The following is a 14635-nucleotide window of genomic DNA, read 5'->3' as shown; positions in this document are numbered from 1 at the left end:
GTAGCACGTTTCTAGCTTAAGTGAGGAGTACTTATGAAGTCAGATTTAACACTGACAGAGAAGGGAAGTGTAGATGGTACTCTAAAATTGTAAGTTCTTCGAAGGAATGTTAAGGAAGAACCAATTTATTGTTGTGCTGTCACTCAGAGATAATTGGACTTAATTACTTGAAGTTGTCAGATCGAGACATGGATTACATATCTTTGAAAGGCTCTTGCAAGACGTAGTGCTTAAGAGGGAAGGTGAGAGAGCTTCGTATAGATCACAGGAGCTAGAACAGATGTGCTTCAGACACCAACAGTACTAAAATGGCAATCGTAGTGACAGATTTCACCAGTAGTACGAGGGAACTATCAGTATTTCAAATGGCTCTGAGCACTATGGGACTTAACATCTGTGGTCATCAGTCCCCTAGAACTTAGAACTACTTAAACCTAACCAACCTAAGGACATCACACACATCCATGCCCGAGGCAGGATTCGAACCTGCGACCGTAGCAGTCGCGCGGTTCCGGACTGAGCGCCCGGAACCGCATGGCCACCGCGGCCGGCATCAGTACTTCAATCAACTACCGAAACTGGGGTAACTTCCATAGGAGTAATTGTTACCGTTCTAGACATGGGACACGTGAGCCACATAGTTGCATACATTCTATTGAAATTTTGGAAATACGTTCTCCAGACCCCAGGAAGAATGCAAGTAATGAATGCCCACCACAAAAAGCAATGACTTGAGGAAAGACTAGGTGTGATATCTCAAGAGCCCATAGTGAATAACCAGATAAGCCAAATCGCTGTGCTGACCTGTGACAACTTACGAAAACTATTCCTGGAAAAGAAATTGAATATGTGAGGGTCGTGGTAAAATTTGGTGTTTTAAAGAGCGCGCCGCAGCGCGTAGTGTGAAGCAGTCGCCCTCCGTTTCGGGCGGTGGCGCCGCTGTGGTAATCACAGCTTTGGTGTCTCCCTCTGGTGGGAAAGCGGAAAGGTTGCCTGTTCGCGTGCATTTAAGGGGCGCTATGAGCTCTGTAGCAGGGAGTTGGTCAGTCAATCAGTCTGAGTCGGTCAGTCTCGGCGAGTCTGGTCAGTTGGTCAGCCGGGTCAGTGTGGGACAGTCAGTGTCTGTCTGCTGTCCGGAATGCTAGTATGTGTTAGGCCGCCAGTCTGCTCGAGTTGTTCAGGGCAATGGTCAATGGCGGTCGGATCGATCGGTTGGTCGGTCGCGCACTGGGACACAGGATGACTTGTCCGTCTTGAGCGTCGGCGCATGTGAGGTCGCCACGTCAGTCCAGTGGGCCTCGCGGTATACCAAGGGGAGTGGCTTCGCGACCGACGAGAGCAACAGGAGTCAACCCACGACGTCAGTCTGGCCAGGGCGAGCTGCGACGCCGTGAGACGGGAGATCGGCGCGCCTTCCCGCGTCTGTTGAATCGGCTGGCAGCGGACGGTTCGGGAGAGCGTTTTGGGGGTGCTGCACCAGGTCTTCGCCAGAAATCGCAGTTATTAGAAGATAAGTGATCCGTGATATGTTGTTTCAGTTACTTGTTAAATTCTACTTGTCTTCTTGGTCAGTCTCTCGTCCCCAGCTTGCTCGTTTTGTTAGGCAGTTAGTGTCTGTCTGTCTGTCTGTCGGTCTGCCGTACGTTATTAGCTGCCTCTGCCTTGTTTGTCGGATTCGGTGTTAACGAATTTATGGAATTAAGGTAAGGGCCGAATTCCTGGAGTATGTGTTTATCTTGTCTATCATCTTGCGAGACGGTATATGTGTAATGTAGAGCATGTTGTACACTTTATGTAAGTCTGAATTTCATGGGTTTTATTTAAATAGTCATTTTTATAAAGTTGCCACCCTTCCACCGTAAGAGCCCTTTTAAAAACAAATTGCACTTTTCGTGGAAAATAAGTTCTTAGTGTGAGTGTTTGTAGCACTTCCATCCCTCTGACGGGGTGCATAGTTAATGTGTTTGTGTAGGTTGGTAAAAATTTTAGTTTAAAAAGAAATCCTGCCTCTGAATAATTGTAACTTGATATTTCGAGGATGTTTTTCTGCTTATAACTATAAAACTGTTTTGAAAAGCTTTTAGGAATAAAATTCACATTTGTTAAATTGTAACTTGATATTTCGAGGGTGCTTTTCGGCTTATAAATTTTAAATCTGTTTTTGAAAAGGCTTTCATGAATAAAATTTCTATTGGTTGAAATTTAATTTGATTCCATCAGTTATTCCTTGGCAACTACTTTCACACTCACATAGTGTGTTAATTTTCTTGATGAATCACTAGTAAATAAAGTAAATTCTTTAAGACAAAATTTTGAAAGTAAATTTTCACGGTTCATTGTGTATGAATAATATCAAATGATCATCGTCTCCCATTTCTGATAGCAGAAGTTTTAGTAATTAGCAGCTGGGCTATGTTGCCACTCTGAAAAATGAAGGACTTTTGTATGAATCTGGACATCATGAAGTCGGATTTGGGCATAGTTCTATTCCAAGAAACAAAAGGAAGAGGAACAACCATGCACAAGACGTTTCCCTTTGCAGGGAGAATAGTGACAAAATATGAGCGAAATTGTACGCTCCCAGAGTTCCATGCCCTTCTCATCATGTGGGGGTGTCAAAAATATCGTTATTTTTTGTTTGGTCGACACAGTGAAGTATACGGTGACCATAACACATCGCTACTCTTATGAATGGGCAAGCTGCGTGATAGGTAATATATCTGCAAGAATTTGATTCTACTCTCATTCATTTTCCTGGGTTGACAAGTATCGTTGATGATGCTTTGTGTTGTACTCCAGCTGGTTTGAATCAAGGAATCCAAGAAGATTTGGAATGAAATAATTTTAGCCTCTTTTACATGAAGAACATGGTCTTTGAAATTTATGTACCCGCTTCACTGAAACGGATTGCAACAGAGAGAGACGAGGACACTTTCATCCTTATTACGGAAACTATGAAATCAAGGATAAAGATCATACGGCCATATGGCAATATTACTTGTTAAGGGAAGATGTTCTGCTCTGGCACTGTTTATTTCGGTGTTTTCTTCCGGTAACTGTGCATTCCTGATGATCCTGAAAACATGCTTGATGGTATACTCATTCGAGATGGGCACACTACTCTCCTAGGAAATGTATCAAAACACTCCACCCGCTACTTCAACAACATGAAAAGAAAAGTCTAAAAGTTCAGAATTTGCTCTCAGGGTGCACGGTTTGGCAGCAGGTAAAGCATCCTGCCATCCACATCAGGCATCTTCGTTCTTGGTTGTCACTGTAAAGTGGTGTCAGTTAGCAGCAATTGGTTTCATTGAACCTCTTCTTCATAAGGGCATGGATAATGTTGTATCATAGTCGCAATCGACTTGACCTCGAAATGTACTACTGTACCCTGTTTGCAAGAGGCCACCACAAAATATGTGGCATGTGCTTTCCTAAGAGGTTCGGCATGCGGATGAAATCTTCTCAGAGAACGATCACAATTTCAATTCCGTCAGTGGGTCTCTGTATTAAGGAACATCTAATTAAACCAACGTTCATTTTGACGTACCATCTGTAATGAAATCCCGTTGAGAGACAGAAGAAGAACCTCAAAAAACGTTACTATCCGAAGCAGCGTTCTTCATGGGATTTGTTCTTGGCACGGCTTCCAGGACATCATTATTGAATTGGTTCACAATTCTTCTTCGTTACCAGCCAGCACAGTCTTAAAAAATATGCCACCATACGACAGAACAAAGAGGTTGGTTGATTTCCCTTCCTAGACAAGCTCTGTGACCCGGTGGGGTGATGTCTTCAGCTCTCCACAAATTAAAAGAGCAGCAGAACAGGCAATAGAACATGCTGATCTCTTCGCTTCAGTCAAAAAGTTTCGGGTATAACAGAAGATTCCCCCACCATGTTTTAGTTCTGGGTGGAGATTTTAGTTTGCCGGATATAGACTGGGAGACTCAAACGTTTATAACGGGTGGCAGGGACAAAGAATCCAGTGAAATTTTTAAAGTGCTTTATCTGGAAACTACATTGGGCAGTTAAACAGAGAACCGACTCGTGTCGACAACATATTAGACCTTCTGGTGACAAACAGACCTGAACTATTTGAAACAGTTAACGCAGAACAGGGAATCAGCGATCATAAAGCGGCTACAGGATCGATGATATCAGCCGTAAATAGAAATATTAAAAAAAGGTAGGAAGATTTTTCTGTTTAGCAAAAGTGACAAAAAGCAGATTTCAGAGTACTTGACGGCTCAACACAAAAGTTTTGTCTCAAGTACAGATAGTGTTGAGGATCAGAGGACAAAGTTCAAAATCATAGTACAATATGCATTAGATGAGTATGTGCCAAGCAAGATCGTAAGAGATGGTACAACAACCGAGTTAGAAAACTGCTGCGGAAGCAAAGGGAACTTCAAATGTGGTGTGAGGAGGGCTATGCGAGAGGCTTCAATGAATTCGAAAGTAAAGTTCTGTGTACTGACTTGGCAGATAATCCTAAGAAAATTTTGGTCTTATGTCAAAGCGGTAGGTGGATCAAAACAAAATGTCCAGACACTCTGTGACCAAAATAGAACTGAAACAGAGGATGACAGACTAAAGGCCGAAATACTAAATGTCTTTTTCCAAAGCTGTTTCACAGAGGAAGACTGCACTGTAGTTCCTTCCTTAGACTGTCGCACAGATGACAAAATGGTATATATCGAAATAGACGACAGAGGGATAGAGAAACAATTAAAATCGCTCAAAAAAGGAAAGGTCGCTGGACCTGATGGGATACCAGTTCGAATTTACACAGAGGACGTGAAGGAACTTGCCCCCCTTCTTGCAGCGGTGTACCGTAGGTCTCTAGAAGAGCGTAGCGTTCCAAAGGATTGGAAAAGGGCACAGGTCATCCCCGTTTTCAAGAACGGACATCGAACAGATGTGCAGAACTGTAGACCTATATCTCTAACGTCGATCAGTTGTAGAATTTTGGAACACGTATTATGTTCGAGTATAATGACTTTTCTGGAGACTAGAAATCTACTTTGTAGGAATCAGCATATGTTTCGAAAAAGACGATCGTGTGAAACCCAGCTCGCGCTATTCGCTCACGAGACTCAGGGGGCCATAGACACGGGTTCCCAGGTAGATGCTGTGTTTCTTGACTTCCGCAAGGCGTTCGATACAGTTCCCCACAGTCGTTTAATGAACAAAGTAAGAGCATATGGACTATCAGACCAATTGTGTGATTGGATTAAGGAGTTCCTAGATAGCAGAACGCAGCATGTCATTCTCAATGGAGAAAAGTCTTCCGAAGTAAGAGAGATTTCAGATGTGCCTCAGGGGAGTGTCGTAGGACCGTTGCTATTCACAATATATATAAATGACCTTGTGGATAATATCGGAAGTTCACTAAAGCTTTTTGCGGATGATGCTGTAGTATATCGAGAGGTTGTAACAATGGAAAATTGTACTGAAATGCAGGAGGATCTGCAACGAATTGACACATGGTGCAGGGAATGGCAATTGAATCTCAATGTAGACAAGTGCTGCGAATACATAGAAAGAGAGATCCTTTATCATTTAGCTACAATATAGCACGTCAGCAACTGGAAGCAGTTAATTCTATAAATTATCTGAGAGTAGGCATCAGGAGTGATTTGAAATGGAATGACCATATAAAATTAATTGTCGGTAAAGCAGATGCCAGACTGAGACTCATTGGAATAATCCTATGGAAATGCGATCTGAAAACAAAGAAAGTACAACTGTTCGCCCACTGCTTGAAAACTGCTCACCAGTGTGGGATCCGTACTAGATAGGATTGATAGAAGAGAGAGAGAAGATCCAACGGAGAGCAGCGCGCTTCGTTACAGGATCATTTAGTAATCGCGAAAGCGTTACGCAGATGATAGGTAAACTCCAGTGGAAGACTCTGCAGGAGAGACGCTCAGTAGCTCGGTACGGGAACATACCTTCACCGAGGAGCCAAGCAGTTTATTGCTCCCTCCTACGTATATCTCGCTAAGAGTCCATGAGGATAAAATCAGAGACATTAGAGCCCACACAGAGGCACAGCGACAATCCTTCTATCCACGAACAATACGAGACTGGAATAGAAGTGAGAACCGATAGAGGTACTGAAGGTACCCGCCGCCACACACCATCAGGTGGCTTGCGGATTATGGATGTAGATGTAGATGAGAAGATCTTAATAAAATTCCATCACTTGTCCAACAAGTCAGTCTGCTTATTTATTTATTTATTTAATACTGTTAGATACTGCAAAATATTGAAAGCAGTAATAAAATTGTGCCAGGCATCAATGAATTTCTGTGAGATTTTTCTATCATTATATACACTACTGGCCATTACAATTGCTACACGAAGAAGAAACGAAGATGATAAACGGGTATTCATTGGACAAATATATTATACTAGAACTAAAATGTGATTACATTTTCACGCAATTTGGGAGCATAGATCCTGAGAAATCAGTACCCAGAACAACCACCTCTGGCCATAATAAGGGCCTTGATACGCCTGGCCTTTGGGTCAAACAGAGCTTGGATGGAGCGAACAGGTACAGCTGCCCATGCAGCTTCAACACGATACCACACTTCATCAAGTGTAGTGACTGGCGTATTGTAACGAGCCAGTTGCTCGGCCACCATTGACCAGACGTTTTCAATTGGTGAGAGATCTGGAGAATGTGATGGCCAGGGCAGCAGTCGAACATTTCCTGTATCCTGAAACGCCCGTATAAGACTTGCAAAACGCGGTCGTGCATTATCCTGCTGAAATGTAGGGTTTCGCAGGGATCGAATAAAGGGTAGAGCCACGGAGTGTAAAACATCTGAAATGTAACGTCCACTGTTCAAAGTGCAGTCAATGCGAACAAGAGGTGACCGAGACGTGTAACCAGTGGCACCCCATACCATCACGCCAGGTGATGCGCCAGTATGGCGATGACGAATACACGCTTCCAATGTGCGTTCACCGCGATGTCGCCAAACACTGATGAGACCATCATGATGCTGTAAACAGAAGTTGGATTCATCGGAAAAGTTACGTTTTGTCATTCGTGCTCCCAGATTCTTCGTTGAGTACACCACCGCAGGCGATCCTGTCTGTGATGCAGCGTGAAGGGTAACCGCAGCCATTGTCTACGAGCTGATAATTCATGCTGCTGCAAACGTCGTCTAACTGTCCGTGCAGATGGTTATTGTCTTTTAAACGTCCTCATATGTTGACTCAGGGATCGATACGTGGTTGCACGATCCGTTACAGCCATGCTGATAATATGCCTGTCATCTCGCCTGCTAGTGATACGAGGCCGTTGGGATCCAGCACGGCGTTCCGTATTACCCTCCTGAACCCACCGATTCCATATTCTGCTAACAGTCATTAGATCTCGACCAACACGAGCAGCAATGTCGCGATGCGATAAACCGCAATCGCGCTATGCTACAATCCGACCTTCATCAAAGTCGGAAACGTGATGGTAGGCATTTCTTCTCCTTACACGAGGCATTTCAATAACGTTTCACCAGGCAACGCTGGTCAACATGTTTTTGTGTATGAGAAATCGGTTGGAAACTTTCGTCAAGTCTGCACGTTGTAGGTGTCGCCACCGGCGCCAATCTTGTGTGAATGCTCTGAAAAGCTAATCATTTGCATATCACAGCATATTCTTCATGTCGTTTAAATTTCACGTCTGTAGCATGTCATCTTCGTGGTGTAGTAGTTTTAATGGTCAGTAGTAAACATTCAAGGGTGGATCAGAACGCAGCCTGTGTCATGAAAAAATCGGTGATGAACATCTAAAAGCGGGATTAATACAGATCACAATCTCAGCTGACCTCTCCACAACACTACAGTTCAACGTAATGACCATCCACTCACGCACACTTGCCCTATCGTTAGCCCAGGCATTAAAACGAGTTTTCAAACCTGTTTTAAACTCATACACAAAAAAATACTTACTGGGATGTTGCGATGAACATCAGCAATGTGCAGGGATGAGTGAAGAAGCTTGGTAACGGACAAAAGATAAACCACGCAGCAACCGGCCAGCAGCATCTGTTACAGATGTCAATCGAGGTTGTGCTGATAAACGGCTTCGGGGAGACTGATGCATTAGAGTTCACAATCAGCGGGTAAATAAATATTTCGAATGTCATGGATGAAGAAGCAAAATCCTCATTTTTTGAAAGTTTGTTTTTGGTGCCTGGGTTCAACGATGGTGGAAACGTGCACAAACGCGTGGTGGCTGTGTCGAACGGAGCGTGGAATAAGTGACACTTTATACTACGATCTGCACTAATTCGACTGTTATGTGTTCATTATTAAATTTTTCAAGGCACAGGCGGTATTAATTTGGATCACCCTCGTATATTTCTGACCTCGTCATCACATAATTCATGACTGCCTCATCCATCCAGGCGACAACTTTTTTACCTGTGGAATTGCTGCTAACCTATTCATCATTAATCCTTCACAAATTTGAATCATTCCATGGTGACCATAACACACCCATCGTCAAAGGAATTTCACCCCAGATGTCATCTTAGCCTTTCCTCATCCCATTGAATGCATTACTGTGAAAGTTGTCTATGCAATTGAAAAAAGAACCGCCTCCTTGTCTTCCTACTCGATCTACACACTCCCGCTCACATGCACTGTATCTAACTGTACGTCAAAAGGCTATCTAGGAATAAGCTAGAACAAATGCGATTCCAGTGTAGTATCCATTGTTGCCCACGTCGGAAATTATGTATAAGAATTGTACGAGACAGGTAGATTTCAAATGTTACGTAACATTTTAGCATCCCTTCTCTACAGAAAAATTTTTCAGAACCACTTGAAAATGGTCGAACGAAAGACCGAAACCAGTAGTGCACAAACTGATTACGCATGAACACTCGTGTGAAAGTGCTCAATTTTTGCGAGCTGCGTGTTTATTATCTGGGGAAACTGTCATGAGCTGCAGTAGTTTGCATTTGCATGAACGCCGTTCCTTTGCGTCGTGAGATTATTAGCGGCGATTCTTGCGAAGTGGGTTACTTCCGTGATTTACCGCTTAGTCCTTGTTACAGTTCCGAATGTTTGCAAGATAGTGCTGCACAGTGATGGTCCATCTACGTCAGGTACTTCGTTATTGTTACCTGCAAGGAGGAGCCCTTGTAACACTGAATCTAGCTACGAGGACCTTGCAGCACCTGCTTCCACCTGATTAATTCACCACTCCGCTTAAAGCGTGATATATGTGCGAGCGCTATTAATTAAACCATGAATAATTTACCCAAAAGTAGAAGATGTTACACTCGTGCAGGTCAGGTGAGGAAGGAATAATGAGGTGCAAGGTACAACTAACTTTGCGTTGTGCTCAGCAAACTAGCAACATCATGCAGCGTTCGTTTAATAACAAAAGTAAATGTTTGAAATACGTCTATCGAGAGCGATTTATTTAGCGTCACGCTTAATTACACTGCATTTACGCCTCAACACAATGGGGCTCATACAATAGCTTAGAACGCCCCCGTGTTCGCTAAATACATCGAAATAAATACCGTTAACTTTCTTCGAATATTCCCGTTCCCGTCCTTCTGGCGTGGAGACATTTAAATTTTCTGAAACTTCTAAAGGTTTACAAAGGGTATATAATTTTTATAAAACTCGTACCACTTTAATTTACCAGTTAATGTTGACATAAGTAGGTCTCCCCGATTCTAAGAAATATGCAATTCTGCCGATATGGCTACATACATCAACTATTAAATATTCAAAAAATATAGCTAATGCAGCTAATTATAGCTGAGGAATAGGGGAAGATAAGACTATGGAAACGGCATGTACACAACGCATTACCGTGCCTAATACGGTGTAGGAAACCCATTGTCATTGAAACGGTTTCCAGTCGTCTGTGGATGGATGAATAGAGGTGCTGTATGGTTTTCAAGGGCAACGTATAATTGTGGCTAGTTCACATGACGATGATGGAAGTAAATAGTGGAGGTACACTACTGCACATTAAAATTGCTACACCACGAAGATGACATTCTACAGACGCGAAATCTAACCGACAGGAAGAAGATGCTGTGATATGCAAATGATTAGCTTTTCAGAGCATTCACACAAGATTGGCGCCGGTGGCGACACCTACAACGTGCAGACTTGACGAAAGTTTCCAACCGATTTCTCATACACAAAAACATGCTGACCGGCGTTGCCTGGTGAAACGTTATTGTAATGCCTCGTGTAAGGAGGAGAAATGCCTATCATCACGTTTCCGACTTTGATGAAGGTCGGATTGTAGCATAGCGCGATTGCGGTTTATCGTATCCCGACATTGCTGCTCGTGTTGGTCGAGATCTAATGACTGTTAGCAGAATATGGAATCGGTGGGTTCAGGAGGGTAATACGGAACGCCGTGCTGGATCCCAACGGCCTCGTATCACTAGCAGGCGAGATGACAGGCATATTATCCGCATGGCTGTAACGGATCGTGCAACCACGTATCGATCCCTGAGTCAACAGATGAGGACGTTTAAAAGACAACAACAATCTGCACGGACAGTTAGACGACGTTTGTAGCAGCATGTACTATCAGCTGGTAGACAATGGCTGCGGTTACCCTTCACGCTGCATCACAGACAGGATCGCCTGCGGTGGTGTACTCAAAGAAGAATCTTGGAGCACGAATGACAAAACGTAATTTTTCCGATGAATCCAACTTCTGTTTACAGCATCATGATGGTCTCATCAGTGTTTGGCGACATCGCGGTAAACGCACATTGGAAGCGTGTATTCGTCATCGCCATACTGGCGCATCACCTGGCGTGATGGTATGGGGTGCCACTGGTTACACGTCTCGGTCACCTCTTGTTCGCATTGACTGCACTTTGAACAGTGGACGTTACATTTCAGATGTGTTACACTCCGTGGCTCTACCCTTCATTCGATACCTGCGAAACCCTACATTTCAGCAGGATAATGCACGACCGCGTTTTGCAGGTCTGATACGGGCGTTTCAGGATACAGGAAATGTTCGACTGCTGCCCTGGCCATCACATTCTCCAGATCTCTCACCACTTGGAAACGTCTGGTCAATGGTGGCCGAGCAACTGGCTCGCCACAATACGCCAGTCACTAGTCTTGATGAAGTGTGGTATCGTGTTGAAGCTGCATGGGCAACTGTACCTGTACATGCCATCCAAGCCCTGTTTGATTCAATACCAGGCGTATCAAGGCCGTTATTACGGCCAGAGGTGGTTGTTCTGGGTACTGATTTCTTAGGACCTATGTAACCAAATTGCGTGAAAATGTAATCATATGTCAGTTCTAGTAAAATATATTTTTCCAATGAATACCCGTTTATCATCTGCATTTTTCTTGGTGTAGCAATTTTAATGGGCAGTAGTGTAGATAGCGATAATGAACTCTTCTGTCCAAATGAGGCTACAGTGGCTTAATAATTGTGAGATCCAGCGACTTTAGTGGTCAGGGAAGATGCGACTATTTATTCTCGTGCACACAATACCAGTCCTGGATAATTCCAGCTGTGTGAACAAGGGCTCTGTCAATTTGTTGCAGCATTGCCATTGGGGAACAAACATGGTACCATGGAATAGATGAGGTTCAACATGGTTTAAATGGCTTTGAGCACTATGGGACTTAGCTTCTGAGTTCATCAGTCCCCTAGAACTTAGAATTACTTAATCCTAACCAACCTAAGGACATCACACACATCCATGCCCGAGGCAGGATTCGAACCTGCGACCGTAGCGGTCGCGCGGTTCCGGACTGTAGCGCCTAGAACCGCTCGACCATTCCGGCCGGCAATAGATCAGGTCCCATAGTCCTTGGCAGTAATGCAGCCTTACCGAGTGACCATGGGATCCATAGAATACCACTGGCTGTCCAGATCGTCACCGAACGTCGGCCACATTTCACGTTTGGAACATAAGCTCGACCAGAAGTTGAAAACAGTTTGAAACATGACTCATCCGATTACACGAGTGTCTCCCACTGCTCCACTGTCCAGGTTTTACAGCTCTGACACGACGTTTACTGTTAGAGCAATTGCATCGTTATTGGGTAGTTTTGGAATTACAGGTCGCCTTGCCTCTTGAATAATCAAACGTTTAGGATCACTTGGTTACTAAAGCATCCACAATACGATCACCAACATTTTTCCCATGTTCGAATTCACTTAGCTTCGACGTAAGGCACTCACAACTACACAGAAAACAGTTCTGAGGTCATTGGAAAGAGATCTACATAAATTATAACTAGAAGCAGAGTAACTTGTTTCTTATAACCTTTGTAGACTCTTACAGGTATCTCATCTGGTCGTGACGCCTTTCTACTACTACGCTGTTGTCATTTATTTTGCTATTCGGCGATCGGTTATCTCAATATCTGCCATTTCGACGCTCGAACAACGGTAGAAAGGAGGGACAGTGTTACAAGCTTTCGCGGTGAAGCAGTTTCGGAAGACCGTATTCAGTAATTAGGCCTATCCTCTGTAATATTCCGTTTCGGTGCCAGAATGGTAGTAGTAGTAGAGTAGTAGAGGGGTTTTTGGGCGCACGACAGCAAGGTCTTCAGCGCCCGTTCAGTAACATAGGGAGACGGGTGTCAAGAAAAATCCCAGAACAGGAATATAAAACGGAACATAAAATACGGGAACAATCGTTGAAAAATATGTGCTCATGCACACCGAAGCGTGGGATGAAGCAGGGTGTCAACAGTAAAACATGGACAACACTGGAAGAAAATGATAGAGGGAGCTAAAACAATGTAGCAGACGGAAGTGGCTAGCTGACCACAAAGAAAAAAGGGGAGGAGCAGCCACTCTGCAATACACTAAAACCTCCAGCCTAAAAGTTTAGGTCAGAGTCCAGACACGTCACAAAACTTAAAAACCCTAGACACACACGACTCATCATTAGCTAAAACAGAAGGCAGATCCCCATAAACTTGTGCTGCTGCCCGTGCATCACGGTATAAAATGCAGTCTGTTAAAATGTGCCGGACAGAGATGTGCACACCACAAGCATCACAAAACGGAGGATCCTCCCGCCGTAATAAAAAGCTATGTGTGAGAGGACAGTGCCCGATCCGAAGACCTGTGAGGGCCACCTCTTCCCGCCTGAGCAACCGGCAGGAGGAACGCCACGGCCGAGTGGTTGACTTTACCGACCGCAGTTTATTGGCCGTCACCGCCAGCCATTCGTCCTCCCACAACTCCATGCACTTCCTGTGGAATGCAGCAATGACCGACTGCAAGGGGATAGGACACTGGACCACACCCTGCTCTCTGCAGGCCTCCTTGGCAGCCCGATCGGCCTGTTCATTGCCCCATATGCCGAAATGACCAGGCACGCCAGAATGGTCACTGAGTGAAGGAATAGATGTTTTTGAAGCGCTTACTGATTCTACATGCCTCCAAAACCTCTTCGGGTTTTAACTCAGATCGGCTGACAAAGTTTTACTTTCAAAGTCATTGAACGTTTCTCTCGTTGCTCTCCTTACACTCATTCCCACATTGTCCAGCTTATGTTTGACAGCTAGGTTTTTACTTCTCTTCAATCTAATATGCATTTCTCTTGTTTACGTAGAAGCTTTCCAACATGGCTATTAAAGCATGGTGTGTCCATTATGACCTTACTTGGAACATGTTTATCTAGCTGATATTGCACGGCTTTGAATTTTTTGAATTTATTCTACACATCCTCGTCATAATCACCGAATATTTGAGACTGACTGCTCAGATAATGTGAAATTTACATCCTGTCACTCTTGCTAAGCAAAAATATCTTCCTACCTTTCTTAACATTATTTGTAAGATCCGTTGTCATAGATGCCATCATAGCCTTATGATCACTGATACTTTATTTTAACTGATTCGATAAGTTCAGGTCTGTTTGTTGTCAGGTGTAAAACGCTACCCTCACTAGTTGGTTCTCTAACTATCTGTTCAAAGTAATTTTTGGACAAGACACGCAGAACAATGTCACACTAATTACTGTCTCTGTAACCACTTTCGATAGCATGACACTCCCAGTCTATACCTGGGAAGCTGAATTCACACTCTGTTACAACTGCATGATCAGGAAAATTATTAACAATGTTCTGAAAGTTCTGTTTGAAGCGTTCTGCCACTAGAGCCCCTGACCCAGGCGGTCTACAAAAGCATCCGATTACCATTTTTTACCGATCTTTGATACTTCAACCAGACTAATTGACAATCGGAATCCTTGATAACCTTGCTAGATTTTATCGAATTCTTCACTGCAGTAAACACACTGCCACCATTGACAGCTAACCTAGCCGTAATATTTCAATCTGAACTTTGAATTTCGTTGTCATTAACTACTGGTTTCAAACAAAGTTCTGTTCCTAATACTATCTGTGCATCATAACCTTCAGTAAGCGATAGTAATTCTGTGACCTTTCCTTGGGTGCTCCTGCGGTTTACCATTCTCTAAGGACAAAGGGAGGGTTTCTCGAAAATAAAAAAGTCCCATGTGCACGCCACACGTACTCCGCTACCCTAGCAGTTGCTTCCTGCGTGTACTGCACGCCTGACCTATTAACGGGAACCCTACAATTCTGCACCCTGATAGTGGAGGTCAAGCAGTTCGCA

The sequence above is a fragment of the Schistocerca piceifrons genome, chromosome 1, assembly GCF_021461385.2.
Source record: "Schistocerca piceifrons isolate TAMUIC-IGC-003096 chromosome 1, iqSchPice1.1, whole genome shotgun sequence".
NCBI lineage: Eukaryota > Metazoa > Arthropoda > Insecta > Orthoptera > Acrididae > Schistocerca > Schistocerca piceifrons.
Note: the sequence above shows the minus strand (reverse complement) of the source record.